At 43.1% G+C, this 22,621-nt stretch overlaps 1 pseudogene; it reads right to left on the reverse strand.

Annotated features, from left to right (window-relative positions):
- Positions 1-8,433: 8,433 nt before the first annotated feature.
- On the reverse strand, positions 8,434-12,219 carry LOC112622182 (annotated as a pseudogene).
- Positions 12,220-22,621: the final 10,402 nt, after the last annotated feature.

Genomic DNA, 22,621 nt, shown 5'->3' on the forward strand with positions numbered 1-22,621 from the left:
AGCTTAGCTTGCTGTGTTTAGAGTGTCTGAGGTGTAAGCATGCATGGAGCAGCTGTGGCTCCCAGGTGTGGGATGTTCACATAGTTGGGATAGGTAGTGTCCCTAATCCCAAGGTAGCACAACAGTGTCTTCATCTCCGGAAGGTCCAAAGCAGTGATGGCTATTGGGTGCATCAATGTTGAAAGCTGCTCCACTGACGACCATGGTGGCATGCACCAAATGGCTGATACTGGTAGTACCCATCCTTCTTCTTTGTTCCTAGCCATATCCGGATGTCCCAGGTATGTTGACCCCCCCAGTTATCCCCACCAATGTGGTTTGGTTATTCTTTTTGTTGTTGTTGTTGTTCTACTTTGTTGCAGCAGGTTCTTAATTTGAAACTTGAGCCCTCTTACAATTTAGTTGTTGTATCCCTTATTTAAAGTGTAGTAATCCAACCCGGACAACACAGCCAGACCTTGTCCCTACTAAACATTTAAAAAATTTTCCAGGCATGGTGCCACATGCCTGTAGCCCCAGCTACTCAGGAGACTGAGGTAGGATTACTTGAGCCCAGGAGATCGAGGCTGCAATGAACTATGACCATACCACTGCACTCCAGCCTGGGTGACAGAGTGAGACCCTCTCTCATTAAACAAACAATCAATCAAAAAAATGTAGTATTGAAGTCCCCAACTATTGTTGTATTGTGTATTTTTCTCTTCATTTGTCAGTTGGGGGCTCATCTATTTTGGTGCTCTGTTATTAGGTGCATTTATAATTGTTATTTTTTTCTGATGGATTGACACATTTATCATTACAAGTCCCTGTGTATCTCTACTTGCATTTTATAAAGACTATCTTATCTGATATTACTGTGGCTCTTTAGCTTTTTCATGGTTTCTGTTGACATATCTTTTTTTCACCTTTAAAATTTTAACTTATTTGTAACTTGAATCTCAAGTACGTCTGCTGTAGACGCATATAGTTTAACCTCATTCTTTTTAACTGGTGTAACAATCTTTGCCTTTTGATTGGATTGTACATTCCATTTCCATTTAATGTTGATTGATATGGTTTAACATTGATACGGTTGATTTTGTCTGCAATTTTACTTTTTCTTTTCTATGCATCTCATGCTTATTTGTTCCTCTTTTACATCTTTACTGATTATGCATGTATTAAGTGGATACCTCCTACTGTAATACATTACTTCCTTTATTGATTTTTCATTATCAGTTTTTTAGTAGTTGCTGTAGGACTTACCATATACATTTTGTCTTATCAGAAACTAAGATTTCTACTAATTTAATTTCAGAAAGATACAGAAACGTTTTACTTTATACTTCTATTTCCTCCACTGTCTTGCTTTTTTTGTAATTTTGGAAAGTTTCTATTTCTTTTCTTTTCTTTTCTTTTTCTTTTTCTTTTTTTTTTTTTTTTGATGGAGTTTCACTCTTTCGTCCAGGCTGGAATGAAGTGGTACGATCTCAACTCACTGCAACGTCCGCCCCCCAGGTTCAAGTAATTCTCCTGCCTCAGCCTCCCAAGTAGCTGGGATTATAAGCACCCACCACCACGCCCGGCTAATTTTTGTATTTTTTTTTTAGTAGAGATGGGGTTTCACCATGTTGGCCAGGCTGGTCTTGAACTCCTAACCTCAAGTGATCCACCCACCTCAGCCTCCCAAAGTGCTAGGATTTCAGGCTTTAGCCACCGCGCCCAGCCTAGGAAGTTTCTATTTATATGTCTTCAAAGTCATTGTTTAATCTACAACATAAAGTTTACCATTAATCTCATCTCACATCCAGTGTATTTTATGTCTGACATTTTCATCTTTGGAAGTTTGATTTTGACCTTTTATATATCTTTCATGTCTCTGTGTAATGTTTTGAACATACAGAATACATTTACAATAACTGTTTTATGTTATTGCCTGCTAATTCTAACATCTATGTCAGTTCTAGGTAACTTTAGATTGATTGTTTTCTCTGCCTTATGAGTTGTATTTTCTTGTTTTTATTATATGCCTGGTGATTGTTTTTATTTAATGCCAGACATTATGACTTTACCAGGTTAGGTGCCAGATATTTTTGCATTCTATAAGTATTCTTGAACTTTTTATTTTATTTTTATTTTTACTTTTATTTATCTATTTTTTTTGAGATGGAGTTTTGCTCTTGTTGCCAACACTGGAGCACAATGGCATGATCTCAGCTCACTGCAACCTCTGCCTCCCGGGTTCAAGCAGTTATCCTGCCTCAGCCTCCCGAGTAGCTGGGATTATAGGCATGCGCCACCATACCCAGTTAATTTTGTATTTTTAGTAGAGATGGGGTTTCTCCATGTTGGTCAGGCTGGTCTTGAACTCCCGACCTCAGGTGATCTGCCCACCTTGGCCTCCCAAAGTGCTGGGATTACAGGCATGAACCACCGCACCCAGCCAAGCTTTTTATTTTTACTGGGACAAATTAAGTTATTCAGGAGCTGTTTGATCATTTTAGGTCTTACTTTTAATATCTGTTAGCAAAAAAACAAGAAGTGTTTAGTCCAAGGCTAATTATTTACCACTGCTGACATTAGACCCTTCAGAATACTCTATCCAAATGCTCAACAAATTATGAGGTTTTCCAGTCTGGTTAGTGGGAACGGGCATTATTTCCAACCCTGTATATCACTGGGTACTATTCTCTTAAGTCATTTTGGATAATTCTTTCCCTATCCTTGGGTAGTTCTCTTATATAATATGCTGATTAACTGAAGACTTGAGGGGTACCTCCTGCAGACTTATAGTGCTTTTTATCATCAGCTGTCTTTTCCATGTGCCTTCATCTTGCATATTCCGGATGTCCTAGAGTCTCCAGATCCACAACTCTGTCTCCTCACCTCAGTGAACCTCCTGGTTAGGGCTCTGCCTCTCTGCACTGTGCCTCGGAAACTCTGTCCAGGAAGGTAGGTGGACAACTGTAAACCTTACCTCTTCCATTCCCCTTCTCCCAGAGATCACAGTCTCTGGGATACCTGCTGTCTTGTATCTGAGTACATAGCTAAATAGCCACTCATATATTATTTTGAGTTTGTTGTGCTTAAGGCATGAGAGTAAATCTGGTCCTTGTTATTCCATCATGGTCCAAAGCAAAAGTCAATAGACTATGATTTTTAAAATTTTTAATTCAACTAAATTAAAAATTTAAAATCAAGGTTAATTTTACTTCCTAAAAACTAAATTCAGTTCTTTTGAAAAACAGGTCATTTTTAGGTTAATACATTCTGTAGGCGTTTTCAAACTTGTCATAATAATAATTATTATTATTATTTTGAGACAGAGTTTAGCTCTTGTTGCCCAGGCTGGAGTGCAGTGGTACAATCTCAGCTCACCGCAACCTCTGCTTCCCAAGTGATTCTCCTGCCTCAGCCTCCCAAGTAGCTGGGATTACGGACGTGAGCCACCACACCCGGCTAATTTTGTATTTTTAGTAGAGACGGGGTTTCCCCATGTTGGTCAGGGTGGTCTCGAACTCCCGACCTCAGGTGATCCACCTGCCTCAGCCTCCCAAAGTGCTGGGATTACAGATGTGAGCCACCATGCCCAGCTCATAATTATTTTAAATGTAATACTGGTTACGTTGTTTCATAATTCAAATATCGAAGCTTTATGAACCTCTTATCTATTGTTTCCACTAGTTCTCAATCAGACTGACTTTTCTCCAATTGTACTTTATACAGTTCATGCTCTGAGCAGCTTTTTCCTTGCAGAATTATTTGGGCAAATTCTTTGACATATGGGTTAAATATAAATTCCTATAGAGATTTTTGTTTCCTTCTTCCAATTTATGAATCACTGCTAATCCAGGACAATTATTAATCAAAATCATGCTTTGAAGTTATTTTGGCCCAAAATGGTAAAGCTAGTTTGGGCAAAAAATCTGCAGGAGTGCTGGCTGGTGGTTATAAATTCTCAAAAACAGTTTTTGCTGGCTCAAAGACAAATTTCTTTAGAATACTCTTGTGTTGGGGGATGAAACAGATTTTCATTTCTTACTCGGAGGAAACACATCTTTTGTTTCCCAGATTTTATGGGGTACATGAAAGTGTCTCCTCGTATACTCCCTACACAAACAAGTTCTGAGAATTATTTCCTATGCATTATACCATATGAAGCTGAGAAAACCAAAGCTAAGATTTTTCAAGATTTGGTAAATGCCCTCAAGATAAAAGCAACTTCTCTTTTTCTAAATCCTGCCCACATTTATATTTTGACCAAAAAGATTATTCCCTTTTTTATATTTCTATACTCTTGGGTGATTTTCACATTTCATCTCTTTTTTAGTTTTTTTGGTGGAAGAGGCAGCCTTAACACCTAGTTCACCCTATTACTGGAAATGGAATCCCCATTCACTACTGATTAATTCCTGCTATTAATTTGACACAAAGGTAGATGCTGGAATACAAGTACATCTATACCAATGCTACTCTCAAAGTATAGTTTGTGGGCTAGCACTGGTCTGTGGACTGTTAGTTAGCAACCCACAGTAATATACATATAAAAATTGTGAGTGAACTATGCAAGTAAACCTCTATTTTATCTCATCCCAGACTAGTAACAGTCAAGCAAAAGATGAGCATTTATACCATGTCACTGGGTCTGCTACAAACAGTATGGTTATCAGCTGTTCATACAAGTTTCAGTAGCACGGCATCTAAATTAGGATGGTTTTTTAGGGTTTTGTGGGACAGGCACATTAAAACTGGTGAATGTATAGATACTCTTCCTAGGAGCATGTGCAGATAGAACAACAGAACAAAATACTATCAAGGGAATAAGTTGAACTATGTCATTTATTATACACTTAACCAAACCCAGGTTCCTGCAATGTACTAGATAAAGTTCTAGGCTCAGATCATGATTCTAGGAATTGAAATTTGTCATTGTTTTTCCATCCCTCACCCCTCTACCTCCAGCACCCGAACTCTCTAAGTTGAAGAGTCTTATTAGAAAGCAAGGACTACCTCCTTCTACAAAAGAGAAAAATTCACTTTCTCCAACATTATTGCACCTAAACACTGCAAGAGGCTATGGCTGCATAATTTAGATGACCACACGTGGGCTTCTAACCAGGACGAGATGACACAGAGAGGCTGGGACAGTGAAGACTACATTTTGGTAAAGATGGTAAAGCAGTTCTCAGGAGCAGTGGTGAGAGCAGTCCTTGCCACAGGGCCCGGTGTCCACCATCAGGGTATCAGAGGTATAAGTAGTAGCATCTGTGCCCAGGAGCAGGGGCAGTGGTTTCTACGAGATATGAATTAGGGTGGCTGTGGATTATGTTCCTGGCTGTGTAGCCTCAAACCTGGTTTTGTGCCTAATGTGGTTTGGCTGTGTCCCCACCCAAATCTCAATTTGAATTGTATCTCCCAGAATTCCCATGTGTTGTGGGAGGTAATTGAATCATCGGGGCCGGTCTTTCCCATGCTATTCTCATGATAGTGAGTAAGTCTCATGAGATCCAATGGGTTCATCAGGGGCTTCCACTTTTGCTTCTTCCTCATTTTCTCTTGCCACTACCATGTAAGAAGTGCCTTTTGGCCGGGCACAGTGGCTCATGCCTATAATCCCAGCACTTTGGGAGGCCGAGGTGGGCGGATCACGAGGTCAGGAGATCGAGACCACCCTGGCTAACATGGTGAAACCCCGTCTCTACTAAAAATACAAAAAATTAGCCGGGCGTGGTGGCAGGTGCCTGTAGTCCCAGCTACTAGGAGGCTGAGGCAGGAGAATGGCGTGAACCTGAGAGGTGGAGCTCTCAGTGAGCCGAGATCATGCCACTGCACTCCAGCCTGGGCCAACAGAGTGAGACTCCATGTAAAAAAGAAAAAAGAAAAAAGAAAAAAAGGAAGTGCCTTTCACCTACTGCCATGATTTTGAGGCCTCCTCAGCCATATGTAACTATAAGTCCAATTAAACCTCTTTTTTTCCCCCAGTCTCGGGTATGTCTTTATCAGCAGTGTGAAAACGGACTAATTCAGTGCCCTTCCCCAAAATAAAATGAATACTAATACCAATGTGTACACTCCTTTATGTTTAAATTAGAGAAATTTGCAAGCAATTGTTTGCTCTAAGGAATGAATGTGAAATCATTCTGGGGAGTAGTTTCAGAGAGCAGCATTCAGCTATTTTTTTATCATGCTGAGCTGTGAGCCACTTCCTAAATCTTCTATCTGGCCATACCCCATGGTAGGGAAAATGACATTTATTTCTCAGCATCCTGTCTTATAATTAAAGAAACACATCCTCCTTAAAAATAAAAAATAAAAAACAGAAGAAAGCAATACTTAAATGTGGATCTGAGACCCCTCCCCATCCTGGGCATTCTCCAACTACTGATCTCAGTGATATCAAATGTGGCTGAGCACCAGGTTTGCTGTGGGCTTGTTACAGAACACTCAGGCCTCTCCACAGGTCCCCTGTGTCAGAATGTTGGGCACGGAGTCCAGAAATTGCTTTTTAACAAGCCCACAGGCGAGGCTGATGCACAGCCTAGGAATCCTGGTCTGTGTTCTTGCCACCAAAAGTGGGATCTGAAGACCAGCAGCATCAGTGCCAACAGCAACATTTTATAAGTAGGAAATCTCATACTCGATTCCAGATCAGCTGAGACTTAAGGTGATGTCCAGGTGATTCCTCTGTACAGGAAAGTCTGGAACTCCCTGGTCTATGTACCTTCTAGACGTGGGGTCAGGACTGTGCAGTCTGATCTAGGTGTGTTGTCTGATCAGATCCTTTAGCAACGGAGGCTTAGTGTTCAGTCCTTGTTCCTGTTCTCTTCTATAGCCAATCACTCCTTTGGAGATGTCATCCAGACTTAAGGCTTTAAATAACTTTTGTATGACATCATCTCCTAAGTCTGTTTCTCCTAAATGTCTCTAGATTCATCTGTCCAACTGCCAACTCGACTACCTCACTGGTATTTCTCAGCGGCATCTCAGATCCCACATCTCCCACAGTGACTGCCTGCGATGTCCCCTCCTCTCATATGCTCCTGCTAGTCTTCTCATTCTCGGCTGATGGCAACTCTTTTTAGTCACACAGGCTGACATTTTTGGTATCCTTTGCTCTTCTTTCTCATACCCCAGATTTAGTCCATTAGAAAATGCTGTATAAAGTGATTGGAAATAGTGAGAATCCAGTCACTTCCCAATATTTCCACTGCTCACACCCAGTTAAGTAACCAAAATCTCCAGCCTGAAATACTGCACTCATTTCCTCCAGTCTCCCCACCTGCCTTGCTCATCTCTGGCCTTTGGATTCTGTTCTCAGCACAGCAGCTAGAGGGATCCTTTTAAAAAAGAAGTTGTGGCATGTCTTTATTCTGCTTAAAACTATCTCATTCAAAGTCAAAATCCTTCCCACATACTCCAGCCCTAAACCCACATGATCTGACCAAACCCCTGACCTTATCTCAGTGACCTTATCTCAGCCATACCCAGTCCCTTGTTCTTCCCAGAACACACAGACATGATCCTGCCCTGGTACACTGGCACCGAAGGTTCCTACTCCCTAGAAAAAACTTCCTCCAGATACCCTCATAACGAATTCCTTTATGTCCTTCAAATATTTCATCAAAGGTCACCTTCCCAACGAGGCCCACGCTGACCACCCCGGCACAATAGCTACCTTCTCTGTCCCACAACCCACACTCTGATCACCTGTTCCACATCACTTGCCACCTTCTACTTTCCTCATTTACTCTGCATATATTAGAGTGTATGTACTGTCTGCCTCTTCCCACTGCAACACATGCTCCACAAGGCTAGAGATTTTTCCGATTTTACTTCAATGACTTTCGCCAGATGCAAAAACATTCTGTCACATGTCTGGCAGACAACAAAGGCTGGCTGAATGAATGACTGCTGTAGAGCACCTCGCTATTCTAAAGGCAGTATCTTTATTAAATAGCCTCAGGCCAAATGCTGTTTCACGGCAGCTACAGCACAAGGCCCTCTCACGCTGACATCGAGGTCGCCTATGCTTTTCTCAGAGGTGCTGCTTGTGTGTCCTCCCTCCCTCCCTGCATCCCTCCTCCCACACCAATCCCTCTGCACACTGCAGCATGCAATTATATTTCCCCCTTAGGAAAGAACAGTCTTAAGACTATGAATCCCAATTTCCAAACAAATATAAATCTAAGTTAGACTGCTCTATAAATCCACGAGTTTGCATTAGAGCCAGTGCTAGGATTACTACACTCAGGAAAGGGAGAGTGGGTAGGAGAGCTGAGCAGAAGAGGAGTTCCTCTAGAAAGTTACCTAAGATGAGCGCTTGTGGCATTACTCCTGTCTGCTAATTTCAGAATCTAGTTCTTTTAAAAAGGTTGGGGGAAAAGATAGAAAATACAATCCAAGAAAGAGCCCTGGAAATAGGGTAAAAGCTGCATGGGCTTGAAAATTCATCTCTTAATACCACAGACTTCTGTATGCAGTGGCTGCCTTCTACCCTGTGGGGACAATGACAGGAAAAATGACTCCTGCTGCTGTCAGAGATGAGGGACACCCAGGGGAGAAAGAGATCAGAACTCAGACACCAGAACAGGAATAGGCATAGTCCTCCACGGAAACAAAGAAACCAAAAATAATGATACAAAATATTAGGGCCATACCATAGCCTGACTCAGCCACATGAAGCCCTCGCTGCCCACAGTCCTGGAGACAGGACAAGGCCCAGGCAACATCTGTGTCCCTGTGATCACAGGTTCTGGTGAAATAAGGTTCTACTGGAGTCACACAAACAATGTAGCAGTAAAGATGACCAACCCAACGAATGACCACATCAAATTCCATGATGTACTGAGCACCAACTGAGCATAGGCTGTCCACACTCAGCTCCTCACAACCCTCTCTCCTGTCTCCATCTACAACAGGCCCATCACAGCAAAAATGGATTCTGGAAGGCTGTCAGGTTTTAAGAGCCTTGCTCTCCTTTCATTAAACCATCAACCCAACCTCATGGCAAGAATTTGAAAAATTCATATCCAGGTTCTTATTTTGAATAGAGAAATAAGTTGCAGCTCAGTGAAACTTAAAAGTTAAGACTTGAAGAGAAATGTCCCAGCCTCACCTCTGCTGAAACAAGAAACTTGACTGAGGAAGAAAGCACAGGTCAGTGTGGGGTGTTGGTTCTGGTGGCAGTGGTGGAGCAGTCGCCCATTTCCTCACATGATGATAACTGAAACACAGAAACATAGATATATTCACATGTCAGGTGCAGATATAGAAGTCAGGAGCTCTTGAAATTACAATGGTGTGTGTCAGAGGAAGGACTTGAAGAAATTTTGTATCTCAGTCCCACTGAAGGCAGTTGTCTCAATCTACAGAAGAAATCATAAACAAATCCAGGGCAGTCACTGTACCTGGTGACACTGTGAACAGCCTACCACATGCTTGAGATGTCCAAATCCAGAGAACCCCTCAACAGAGTCATGTCCCCTCTGCCTCACCCTGACCCACTTCAGGCCCCCCAGCGTCTCATCTTTACAAGTCTCATGAGACGCATCAGAGTCCTGGGCACAGTTGCTGCCTGGGGTAGAACAAAAATAGGAACTGGTCAGAGCCCATAGGAGATGTGGCTAAAGGAGGAATCTTGTCTACACTGTCCCAGTGATCTCAGGGAGCAGCCCTCTAATCCCCCATACTAACAGGCAGCCTGAGCATAGCTCCCTCTTGTTGCATCTATGAGAAAAACACAACCTGTGAAAGGTCAGGGAGGACACAGGGCACAAGGTCCTTAAGGAAACAGCAAATCCTGGACCCCAGGAAAATTTCCAGAACTGTGACTGCAGACCCAGGGCAGGATCAGAAAACATGAGGAAAGCAGGTGTGGGGACTGGACCAACTGTCCTCAGTAGGGATCTTCCCCTGTGACCTGTGACTGCTGGGAGGTGCCCATCACCACAATCATCAAGGTGATAAATTTGTCCTTCATTTTCACATGTGCTTCACAAAAGAGCAAGTGCTGGCAGGCAGGGCTCCAGGCTGGGTTGGCCTGTGTGTGGATGGTGTTTCCAAGTGATGAAGCAAGTCATAATTCTACCTGTGGCTTGAAACCCACAGTGGAACAAGAAAACTCAAACCCCACCCCTCACTCCTTCCCTACCTGAGCTTTTCTTCCTCCACATTACAGCAGCGACCACAGCTCCGGTGACCAGAGCTCCAAGGAGAACCAGGCCAGCAACGATGCCCACGATGGGGATGGTGGGCTGGGAAGACGGCTCTGGGAAAGGAGAGGAAGGTGAGGGGTTCTGACCCCCAGGCCTCAGCCCTGACCCTGCTGAAGGTCTCCTGCTTTCCCTGAGAAGAGATAACTTATGCCCCTCCTTACCCTACCTCAGAGTGAGGGGCTCTGGCAGCCCTCATGTTGCACATAGCACGTGTATCTCTGCCCCTTTCCAGAAGGCACCACTACAGCCACCCACTTCTGGAAGGTTCCATACCCTGCAGGCCTGGTCTCCACAAACTCCATGTCCTAAGTCTGGTCCTCCCCATCCTGCTGCCAGGTCAGTGTGATCTCCGCAAGGTAGAAGCCTAGGGATCAACACCTCAGGGTGGCCTTGTGGTCAGAGACGGGGTGCTGGGTCACGTGTGCCTTTGGGGGATCTGAGGGGAAGAGTCAGAAAATTCAGGCACTTTGCATTCCTCATGGGACACTCCAGCAGCACTCATGTGACCATCCTGAGAATGGACAGGACACCTGGGGTGGGGAAGGGAGCACAGAACCCAGACACCAGCCTGGACACAGGAATCTGGGATAATCTCCTATTCCTTGGAAAGTTCGAGTCTCTGACGGGGAAGCAGGGACTTCTGGTCCTGACCTGAGTGGAGGCCGAGGGACTCAGAAGAGCTGGAATCGGAGCCACAGACACACTGAGTGTGTGAGAGAGAACAAGGCCTGAGAGGAAAAGTCCTGGTGCCCAAGGCTGCTGTAGGGGTCAAAGGCGACCACGGATCAGTATTCCAGGGACTGTCCTCCCCTCCATTTCCTCAGGAACTTCATCCCTTAATTGCCCCGGAGAGCAGGGTGGGCTCTCAGAGTCACTCTCTGGTACAGGATCTGGAAACCCATGATTCTTTCCATTCAGGACCAGAGGGAGGGCGATTTTCTAGTGTTGGTCCCATTTTCCTACCCTCCTGGTGGCACGCCAGCCTGGGAGATATACAGGAGACGAGGGAGGCGCCCCGTGGCCCCTGGTATCCGAGTGCTGCAGCGTCTCCTTCCTGCTCTCCAGGTGTCCGCGGAGCCACTCCATGCACTCGCCCTCGCCCTCAGGTAGGCCCCAGCCTGCTCTGAGTATTTGTCCGCTTCCCACTTGCATGGGGAGATCTGAGCCGCTGTGTTCGCGGCGGTCCAGGAGCGCAGGTCCTCGTTCAGGGCGATGTAATCCTTGCCATCGCAAGCGAACTATTCATACCCGCGGAGGCGGCGCCCGTCGGGCCCCACGTAGCAGCCATGCATCCTCTGAATGGTGTGAGAACCATGGCCCCGCCCCCGCGGTCAGCCCTGAACACCCAGCCCCGCTCCCGCCCCGACCAACCCGCAAGGATTTTGGCCTAAACTGGAAATTAAACCGGGTAAAGGCGCCCGAGTTTCTTCCCTGGTCGAGGGTCTGGCCAGGTCCCGCAGCCTCGGGGTGGATCTCAGACCCAGAGACTCTGGGGGATCTGGGCCGTCCGTGGGGGATGGGGAGGGATCGTGACCTGCGCCCCGAGCTGGGGCCACTCACCGGCCTCGCTCTGGTTGTAGTAGCCGAGCAGGGTCCGCAGGTTCTCTCGGGAAATCTGTGCGTGTCCCTTGGCGTTCCGTGTCTTCCGGTCCCAATACTCCAGCCCCTCCTGCTCCACCCACGGCGCCCGCGGCTCCATCCTCCGACTCACCGCGTCGCTGTCGAACCGCACGAACTGCGTGTCGTCTACGTAGCCCACGGAGATGAAGCGGGGCTCCCCGCGGCCGGGCCAGCACACGGCGGTGCTGAAATACCTCATGGAGTGGGAGCCTGGGCGCGAGGAGGGGCTGAGACCCACCCGACTCTTCTGCCGCCGCGGCTTCCCGGTCCTGAGCCCCCGCCGGGAGGGCCCCTCACTCCTCCCTGCAGAGGCCCTTTCCCTCCAGCCCCCGCACTCACCGGCCCAGGTCTCGGTCAGGGCCCCCGAGAGCAGCAGGAGGAGGGTTCGGGGCGCCATGACCCGCATCCTCCGCGCCTGGGGAGTATCTGAGTCCCGGTGGGTGCGCGGGTACACTAGTGCCGGGATCGCGGCGACACTGATTGGCTTCTCTAAAAACCCGGAACCCAATGGGAGAAGTGGGATCACAGCACAAGTATCCAGGAAAAAGGTTGGGAGAACAGAAACTCAGGGGAGTGGACAATCCCCAACCCTGTGCCTCCCCAGTGCAGTCATCACCCTCCGGGTCTGAGACCCAGAGAGCCACGCCTGAGACCTGGGACTTTGTCCTGATCCCTCTTTTCCTACACCAGCCTCTTTGTCATAATGTCTGAATGAGTCCTGGTCAAGGATCTGTCTGTGGAAACCGGGGAGAGAACCCCCAGGCTGGGCCCAGCCCCTTCCCATTCACTCATCCTGAAATCCTCATCCCTGAACTGGACTTCCCACTCCTTACCTCTCCCGTTGGGTTACCCTAGAAGAAAACTCACCCCAGGGAACTTTGATGCCAGAGAGTGAGCTCGCCCTGGGAATGGCGGTGTAGAGAAAGGGGTTTTCTCTTTAAACCTGGTGAAGTTGTGGCTGAAGGCACAAGATAGAGATTCTCATAGTGACCAGGTTTTTGTTTGTTTATTAATACAGTGGTTAGCACAATCTAACCCCTGAATGATCAGGATTCTAATCTGTAAAAGACCTAATTTTGCTTGCTTCATATATAAGTGTATCCAAACAGCACTGCAGTTCGAGTCACAAAGCTTCTAAGTTTACTTTCCTAGACTGTGGATCCATGACTCTGGGTTGTTGCATTTAAAATTATCTTCATTCCATAGCCCGAGTTTCCCTGGGCGAGTCCAGGACATCTCAATACAAAGAAGCAGGATTTGTTACTGCATATTGTAACAAGGAGCCTCAAAATTGCACTGAAGTCAAAATGCCTGTCATCAATGCTTAAGCACTGCTTGTTTTTATGAATTATGCACATCTAAGCAGTGTACATATTTTATTTGCATACTTGGTATATTTTTACTCTTATGTTTTTAATCATGAGGAGGTCATTAGTTTTTGGCAATCCCACAAAATGTATTAAATACCGAATGCAGGCCGGGCGCGGTGGCTCAAGCCTGTAATCCCAGCACTTTGGGAGGCTGAGACGGGCGGATCACGAGGTCAGGAGATCGAGACCATCCTGGCTAACACGGTGAAACCCCGTCTCTACTAAAAAATACAAAAAACTAGCCGGGCGAGGTGGCGGGCGTCTGTAGTCCCATCTACTCGGGAGGCTGAGGCAGGAGAATGGCGTAAACCCGGGAGGCGGAGCTTGCAGTGAGCGGAGATCCGGCCACTGCACTCCAGCCTGGGCGACAGAGCGAGACTCCGTCTCAAAAAAAAAAGAATTAAAAAAAAAAAAAAAAGTTAAATACCGAATGCAAAGAACCCCCTGCTAGGATCTTCCACTGCTTTAGAATTCTTTCCCTTTGGTCCTTTTCCTCACCTCCTGCTTCTCCAGCCATTCTCTCTGCCCCTCTCATCCCTCACACCCTCCTCTCCCCTTAGTCCCTGCCACCCTGTCACTCCTGAATTGTGGCACTAACACTGTCCCTCACTTCCTGCCCATGTCTGTTCTCCCCACAGTGCTCAGCAGTCCTGCTAATGTAACTCAGGTCATGTCATTTCTTCACTTAAAATGGCTGGGTTTTGGTCTACCACTTTGCTATATGTTTTCAATTTGTCTCATTTTTTTGGTTTCTATTCCTCCTTTCCTACTTTCTTATGTGTTAAGTAAACGTTTGTTAGTTTATGGTTTTAATTCTCCTAGTGGCTTTTAGCTATATTTCTTTACACTAATTTTTTATTGTTGTAAGAATTGAAACCCAATTCCTTGACTTTTCACAGTGAAGTTCACTAATATTAAGCAGCTGCATCCAGCAAAATAAAGGACACTTGTAACAGTGTAGTTTCATTTAACCTACCATTATGTTACTATTGTTGTATATATTACCAATATACTTTATAAACTCAATAATACAGTAATACTTTAAGCATTCACATTAAGTCATTAAGAAAATGAGTGTGTATGTGATCTGTGTATGTGCATAATTTCTGTTAATTGTTCCTTTCTATATACCTAGGTCACCATCTAGTATCATTTCCCTTCAGCCTGAAGAACTTCCTTCAAAATTATATGTAGTACAAGACCCCTAGGAAATGAATTTTTTGATTTTTAATGATGGAAAAGTGTCTTCATTTTTGCCTTCTTCCCCACTTTTTTTTTTCCCCCTTATTGGGGCATTTATGTATAATAAAACTCACCAGTTTTAGCTGCAATGTTTTATGAATATTGGTAATTATTTATAGTCACATAACTACCACATTGCCCAGATAGAGAACAGTTTCTTTTCCCTAAAAACTTTGCTCATGCCCCTTTCTAGTTAATCCTTGCCTCCTACCCTCACCTGCTTCCCTTCAGTCAACCACTGCTCTGCTGTTACTGTAATAATGAAATTTCTAGAATTTCATGGACGTGCAATCATATGTTATGTAGTCCTTTGTTTAGTCTCTCCCTTGGCATAACAGTATTTGAGATCTTTCCATGTAGTTAAGAGTAATAATATTTCATTCATTTTTGTTGCTGAGTAGCTGCTGAGTATTGTTGGAATTCCAGTTTATTCATTGGTTTGTCTATTCTCCAGCTGATAAACATGTGGGTTATTTCCGGTTAGGGTCTGTTATTAATGAAGCCACTATCAATAACTGACTACAAGTCTTTGCATGGCCTTACACTTTCATTTCCTTTGGATAAACAAATATTTGTGGAATTGTTGGGTGATACGATAAATGGATGGGTAGCTGTTTTAAGAAATTGCCATATTATTTTACAAATTGACTGCAACTTTATTTTTGCGTTCCTACCAACAATATAAGAGATTTTTATTTTTTCCATATTCTTACCAGTATTTAGAATTATGTCTTTTTAACTTTACTTATTCTAGGTGATGTGTGATGGTTTCTCACAGTGGTTTTAACTTGCACTTCTTTGATGATTAGTATCATTGCTAACTTGTCATGTTTGTCTAAGAGATTTATTACGTAGATTTTGTGAACAATTTTGCAAATTTAATTATTAATTCCAGAGAGTTTTTCAGAATTCCTTATTGTTTTCTACATATGTAATTAAGCTGAGAAAGATTCCTTCCTTTCCTAATTTTTTTCTTTTAAAAATTCTTTGTAGTTAGTAAAGACAGGGGTCCACTATGTTGCTCAAGCTAGTCTCTAACTCCTAAACTAAAGTGATCCTCCCACCTTGGCCTCCCAAAGTGCTGGGATTACAGGCATGAGGCACCACACCTGGCCCTTTTATTGGTCTTTTATTTCATTTTCTTGCCATATTGCACTGGTTAGGATGCTCATAAGGTGTTTTAAACAAAAATGAGGAGAGCCACATCTTTGCTTTGTTGCTGATCTTAGGAAATAAGCATCTGGCCTTTCATAATTGAATATGAGAGTAGCTGTAAACTTTTCGTGGATGTTCTTAACCACATTGAAGATATTGCTTTCGATTTTTAGTTTGCTGAGATATTTTGTCATGAAAGTCTTGATTTTGTAAGTGCTTTTTCTGCATCAACTATAATAATTATGCAACATTTGTTCTATTAGGTGAATTGTATTGCTTAATTTTCAGATGTTAAACCAACCTTACTTTCCCATGAAAAAAACCAATGTGGCATGGCATATTATTCATTTTATGTATATCTTAATTGGATAACATTTTGTATAGAATTGTGAGTCTGTATTCAAGAGAAATATTTGTTCTTGATTCTTTTTCTCATGATGTTCTTGTCTGGGATTTTCTTTTTTTCTTTTTTTCTTTTTTTCTTTTTTTTTGAGACGGAGTCTCGCTCTGTGGCCCGGGCTGGAGTGCAGTGGCCAGATGTCAGCTCACTGCAAGCTCCGCCTCCCGGGTTCACGCCATTCTCCTGCCTCAGCCTCCCGAGTAGCTGGGACTACAGGCGCCCGCCACCTCGCCCGGCTAGTTTTTTGTATTTTTTAGTAGAGACGGGGTTTCACCGTGTCAGTCAGGATGGTCTCGATCTCCTGACCTTGTGATCCGCCCGTCTCGGCCTCCCAAAGTGCTGGGATTACAGGCTTGAGCCACCGCGCCCGGCCTTGTCTGGGATTTTTATATGGATAATGCTGGTGATATGGTTTGGCTCTATGTCCCCAGACAAATCTTATCTTAAATTGTACTCCCATAATTCCCACGTGTTGTGGGAGGGACCCAGTGGGAGATAATCTGAATCATGGGGTCGGTTTCCCCCATACTGTTCTGTGGTGAATAAGTCTCATGAGATCTGATGGTTTTATCAGGGGTTTCTGCTTTTGCATCTTCCTCATTTTCTCTTGTTACTGCCACGTTAAGAAGTGCCTTTCACCTCCCGCCATGATTCTGAGGCCTCCCCAACCATGTGGAATTCTAAGTACAATTAAACCTCTTTTTCTTCTCAGTCTTGGGTATTTATCAGCAGCGTGAAAACGGACTAATACAGTAAATTAGTACCAGTAGAGTGGGGCGCTACTGAAAAGATACCCGAAAATGTGGAATCGACTTTGGAACTGGGTATTAGGCAGAGGTTGGAACAGTTTGGAGGGCTCAGAACAAGACAGGAAAATGTGGGAAAGTTTGAAACCTCCTAGAGACTTGTTGAATGGCTTTGACAAAAATGCCGATAGTGATATGAACAATAAGGTCCAGGCTGAGGTGGTCTCAGATGGAGATCAGGAACTTGTTGGGAGCTGGAGCAAAGGTGACTCTTGTTACATTTTAGCAGAGAGACTGGTGGCATTTTGCCCTTGCCCTAGAGATTTGTGGAACTTTGAACTTGAGAAAGATGATTTAGGGTATCTGGTGGATAAAATTTCTAAGCAGCAAAGCATTTAAAAGGTGACTTGGGTGCTGTTAAAAGCATTCCATTTTAAAAGGGAAACAGCATAAAAGTTCAGAAAATTTGCAGCCTGACGATGCAGTAGAAAGAAAAACCCATTTTTTGAGGAGAAACTCAAGCTGGCTGCAGAAATTTGCGTTAAGTAACAACGAGCCAAACGTTGATTCCCCAAGACAATGGGGAAAATGTCTCCAGGGCATGCCATAGGTCTTCATGGTAGCCCCTCCCATCACAGATCCAGAAGCATAGGAGGAACAAATGGTTTCATAGTCCAGGCCCAGAGTCCCCATGCTGTGTGTTGCTTAGGGACTCAGTGCCCTGCGTCCCAGATGCTCCCACTGTTGCTAAAAGCGGCCAAGGTACAGCTTGGCCTACGGCTCCAGAGGGTGCAAGCTTTAAGCCTTGACAGCTTCCACTTGGTTTTGAGCCTGCAGGTCCACAGCAGTCAAGAATGGAGGTTTGGGAACTTCCACCTAGATTTCAGAAGATGTATGGAAATGCTAGGATGCCTAGGCAAAACTTTGCTGCAGGGCAGGGCCTTCATGGAGAACCTCTGCTAGGGCAGTGTGGAGGGGAAATGTGGGGCTGGAGCCCCCACACAGAGTTTTACTGCCTAGTGGAGCTGTGAGAAGAGGGCCACGATGCTCCAAACCCCAGAATGGTAGATCCACCAACAGCTTGCGCTGTGCACCTGGAAAAGTCACACTCAACGCCAGACTGTAAAAGCAGCTGGGAGGGAGTATGTACCCTGCAAAGCCACAGGGGCAGAGCTGCTCAAGATATGGGGACCTACCTTTTGCATCAGCATGACCTGGATGTGAGACATGGAGTCAAAGGAGATCATCTTGGAGCTTTAGAATTTGACTGCCCCACTGGATTTAGGACTTGTATCGGCCCTGTAACTCCTTTGTTTTGGCCACTTCCTTCATTTGGCATACCTGTATTTACCCAATACCTATACCCCCACTGTATCTAGGAAGTAACTAGCTTGCTTTTGATTTTACAGGCTCATAAGCAGAAGAGACTTGCCTTGTCTCAGATGAGACTTTGGATGGTGGACTTTTGGGTTAATGCTGAAATGAGGAAACACTTTGGGGGATTGTTGGGAAGACATGATTGGTTTTGAAATGTAAGGACATGAGATTTGGAGGGGCCAGGGGCAGAATGATATGATTGGGCTCTGTGTCCCCACCCAAATCTCATCTTGAATTGTACTCCCATAATTCTTACTTGTTGTAGGAGGGACCCAGTGGGAGATAATTTGAATCATGGGGGCTGTTTCCCCTATACTGTTCTTGTGGTATTGAATAAGGTTCACAAGATCTGATGGCTTGTTTTGCTCTTTCCCCCAGGCTGGAGTACAATGGCGTGGTCTCAGCTCACTGCAACATCCACCTCCCGGGTTCAAGTGATTCTTCTTCCTCAGCCTTATGAGTAGCTGGGATTACAGGTGCCCTCCACCAAGTCCAGCTAATTCTTTTGTATTTTTAGTAGAGACACGGTTTCACCATCTTGGTCAGGCTGGTCTCAAACTCCTGACCTCAGGTGATCCACCCACCTCGGCCTCCCAAAGTGCTGGGACTACAGGCGTGAGCCACCTTGCCCAGATGATCTGATGGTTTTATGAAGGTTTCTGCTTTTGCATCTTCCTCATTTCCTCTTGCCACTATGTAAAAAATGCCTTTCACCTCCTGCCATGATTCTGAGGCCTCCCCAGCCATGTAGAATTGTAAGTCCAATTAAACTTTTTTCTTCCCAGTCTCCAGTATGTCTTTATCAGCAGCATGAAAACGGACTAATACAGCTCACTTCATAAATTGAAAATTGTTGCCTCCTTTAATTTCTAAAAGGTATGTGTAAAATTCATGTTATTTCTAAATTATTTGATACAATTCATCAGTGAAGCCTTCTGGACCTGGAGTTTCCCATAATGAGGATTTTGATTACAAATTCAATTTCTACAATCAGTATATGACTGGCCACATTTTCTATCTCTTCTCAGGTCAGTTTTCGTAAGTTTTCTCTCTCAAGGAAATTGTTCATTTCATTTGCTTGTCAAACTTACTGACATGAGATTATCAGTATTTTTGAGATCTAGAGAATGTGCACTGATGTTCATTTTTTCTTGACATTGTTAATGTGCATCTTTTTGTCTTGATCAGTCTAGTTAGAAATTTATACAGTGTACTGATTTTTCCCCATAGAACCAATATTTGAATTCACTAAAATTCTACCTTTCTGCTTCATTTTTTCTATTATTATTTTCTTCCTTCTGCATGCTTCGGTTTAATTTGTTCTTCTTTGTTTCTTATAGCAGAAACTAATTTACTAATTTGAGACCTACCTTCTTTCTTAATATAAACATTTAAGGATATCGATTTTTTCTCTAGTACTACTTCAGCTGCATCTCATACATTTGATATGTTGTGTTTCATTATCCTTCAGAATACAGAAGACTTTCTAATTTCTCTAGTGATTTCCTCTTTGAATAAATTGTCATTCAGAATTTTGATGTTAATTTCCAACACTTGGTATTTTCATGATCATCTGTCTTAGTCAATCTGGGCAGTTATAACAGAATACCATAGTCTATATGGCTTGCAAACAACAGAAATCTATTTCTCACAGTTCTGGAGGCTGGGAAGTCAAAGATCAAGGCCTGGGAAGAGTCAGTGTATGGTAAGGGCTGCTTCCTGATTCATGGATGTTTTCTTTTCTTGGTGTCCTCACATGGTGGAAGGGGCAAGGAGCTCTCTGGGGTCCCTTTTACAAGGGCATTCATCTCATTGAGGGTTTTTGCCTTCATTGCATGATCACTTCCTAATGGATCTACCTCCAAACACCATCACATTAGAGATTAGGTTTCAATTCTGAGTTTAAGGATGACAAAAGCATTCAGTCCCACAGGATCATCTTATTGTTAGAGATGTCTAATGTATTTCCATTATGGTCAGAAAATAAATTCTGTATGATTTGAATGTTTTCAAATTTATTGTTTTGTGGCCTGAAATACTGTTTTTCCTGGTAAATATATCATTCATACTTGAGATAATATGTATTTTTCATTGACGTGCATATGTATATAAATAAATTAAGTCTGGGTGCTTGTTAATGCTTTTCAATTTTCTATGTCTTTGCTAAATTTTTCTTAGTTATATTTACAGCTCAAAGAAAGCTTTAAAATCTATAATCATGTTTGTAGAATTCTCCACTTCTCTATTTTTGTTAATTTTTCTTCATGAACTCTGAAGACTTGCTATTGGACCCATTTCTGGTTGCATGTCTTTCTGTTGAATTTACCCTTTCATTTATGAAGTGCCTCTTTTTCTCTCTGGTAATATATATTATTTGAAAGTCTTTTACTGGTAGTAAAATAACCATTTCAATCCCCCATGCTTACTCTTTGTATGGCACTGCTTTTTCCATCAATTTTTATTTATCTGTGTCTTCATATTGAAATTGCATGTTTAACATGCAGATGTGTGTTCATTGCAGCAGTAGTCACGATAGCAAAGACATAGAATCAACCTAAATGCCCATCAACGGTAGACTGGCTAAAGAAAATCTGGCACATATGTACTGTGGAACACTATGCCGCCACACAAAAAAATGAGATCATGTACTTTGCAGGAACATGGATGGAGCTAGAGGGCATTATCCTTTGCTAACTAATACGGGAATAGAAAACCGATTGCCACATATTCTCAGTTATGAGTGGGAGCTAAATGATGAGAACATATGGACACATAGAGGAGAACAACACACACTGAGGCCTACTTGAAGGTAGAGGGTGGAAGGAGGGAGAGGATCAAGAAAAATAATGAATGGATGCTAGGCTTCATACCTGGGTGGGTACTAATGGGCACAGAAACTACATGACAAACTCCCATGATACAAATTTACCTATGTAAAAAAACCTGCACGTGTACCCTGAACTAAAAATAAACGTTAAATTAAAAAAGAAAGAAAGAAAGTTCATGTCTTGAAAAGAGCATATGATTGGGTTATTTTTTTCTTTAATTCAGTCACAGAATCTCTGCCCTTAATTGGAGTGTTGATTTATACAAGCTTTTGTCATTATTGATATGATAGGTTTTAGGTCTACCATGTTATTTTCTCAGTTTTCGTTTCTCTGTTTCTCTCGTCCTGACCAATGATTTCTCATCAGAAACCAGAGAAACAAAGTAGAATAACATCTTTAAAATGCTGGAGGAAGAAAAAAGGTCAACTAAGGATTCTATATCCAGTACAGATGTCCTTCAAGATAAAGGCAAAATAAGGAGATATTTCAGGTAAAAGAAAATTAAGAGAATCTGTCACCAGCAGATCTATACAATAAAAACTGGTAAAGACAATTTTTCAGGCTAAAAACAAATGATACCAAGTGGAAAATGAAATTATCAGAAAAGATTAAGATGTCAGAAATGGTAGATATTAAGTGCAAAAGGCTATCTTGCTCCCCCCTCCCCCGATTTAAGCTTACTTTATATATATAGAACTGTTTAAAGGTAAAATAAGAAGCCTTTCTTATGGGGCTTATAATCTATGTAAATATATTACATACATTTTTAGTATAAAAGATGGACGTCATATAGAAGATAAATGGTTGCAAGATTTCTATATTTATGTGAACTAGTACATTATTAACTGAAAGTGGGCTGTGAAATGTTAAGAATGAGTTAAGTTCTGAAGGAAATCAAGACACAAAAAAATACTCAATAGATCAACGAATTCAGGAGATGGTTTTTTGAAAAAATTAATAGGATAGGCTGCTAGCTAGACTAATAAGGAAGAGAGGCGATCCCAATAAGCACAATTAGAAATGACAAAAGAGATGTTACCACTGACTCTGCAGAAATAAAAATAACCGTCAGAAGCTACTATGAACACCTGTATGCACACAAGCTAGAAAGCCTAGGAGATAAATTCCTGGAAACATACACCCTCCCAAGACTGAACCAGGAAGAAATTGATTCCTTGCAAGGACCAATAATGAGCTCCAAAACTCAATCTGTAATACATAGCCTACCAACCAAAAACAGTCCTGAACCTGATGGATTCACAGCTGAATTCTACCAGATGGACAAAGAAGAGCTGGTACCATTCCTACTGAAACTATTCCAAAAAAATACAAGAGGAGGAGCTCCCCAACTCATTCTATGAGGCCAGCATCATCCTGATACCAAAACCTGGCAGAGACAAAACAAAAAAACAAAACTTCAGGTCAATATGTTTGATGAACATTGATGCAATAATCCTCAACAAAGTACTTGCAAATCAAATCCAGCAGCCCATCAAAAAGCTAATCCACCATGTCAAGTAGGCTTCATATCCAGGATGCAAGATTGACTCAACACATGCAAATCAATTAAGTGTGATTCATCACATACATAGAACTAAAGACAAAAATCACATGATTATCTTAATAGATCCAGAAAAGCCTTTTGATAAAATTCAACATTCCTTTATGTTAAAAACACTCAATAGCAAGC

The sequence above is a fragment of the Theropithecus gelada genome, chromosome 4 (genome assembly GCF_003255815.1).
Source record: "Theropithecus gelada isolate Dixy chromosome 4, Tgel_1.0, whole genome shotgun sequence".
NCBI lineage: Eukaryota > Metazoa > Chordata > Mammalia > Primates > Cercopithecidae > Theropithecus > Theropithecus gelada.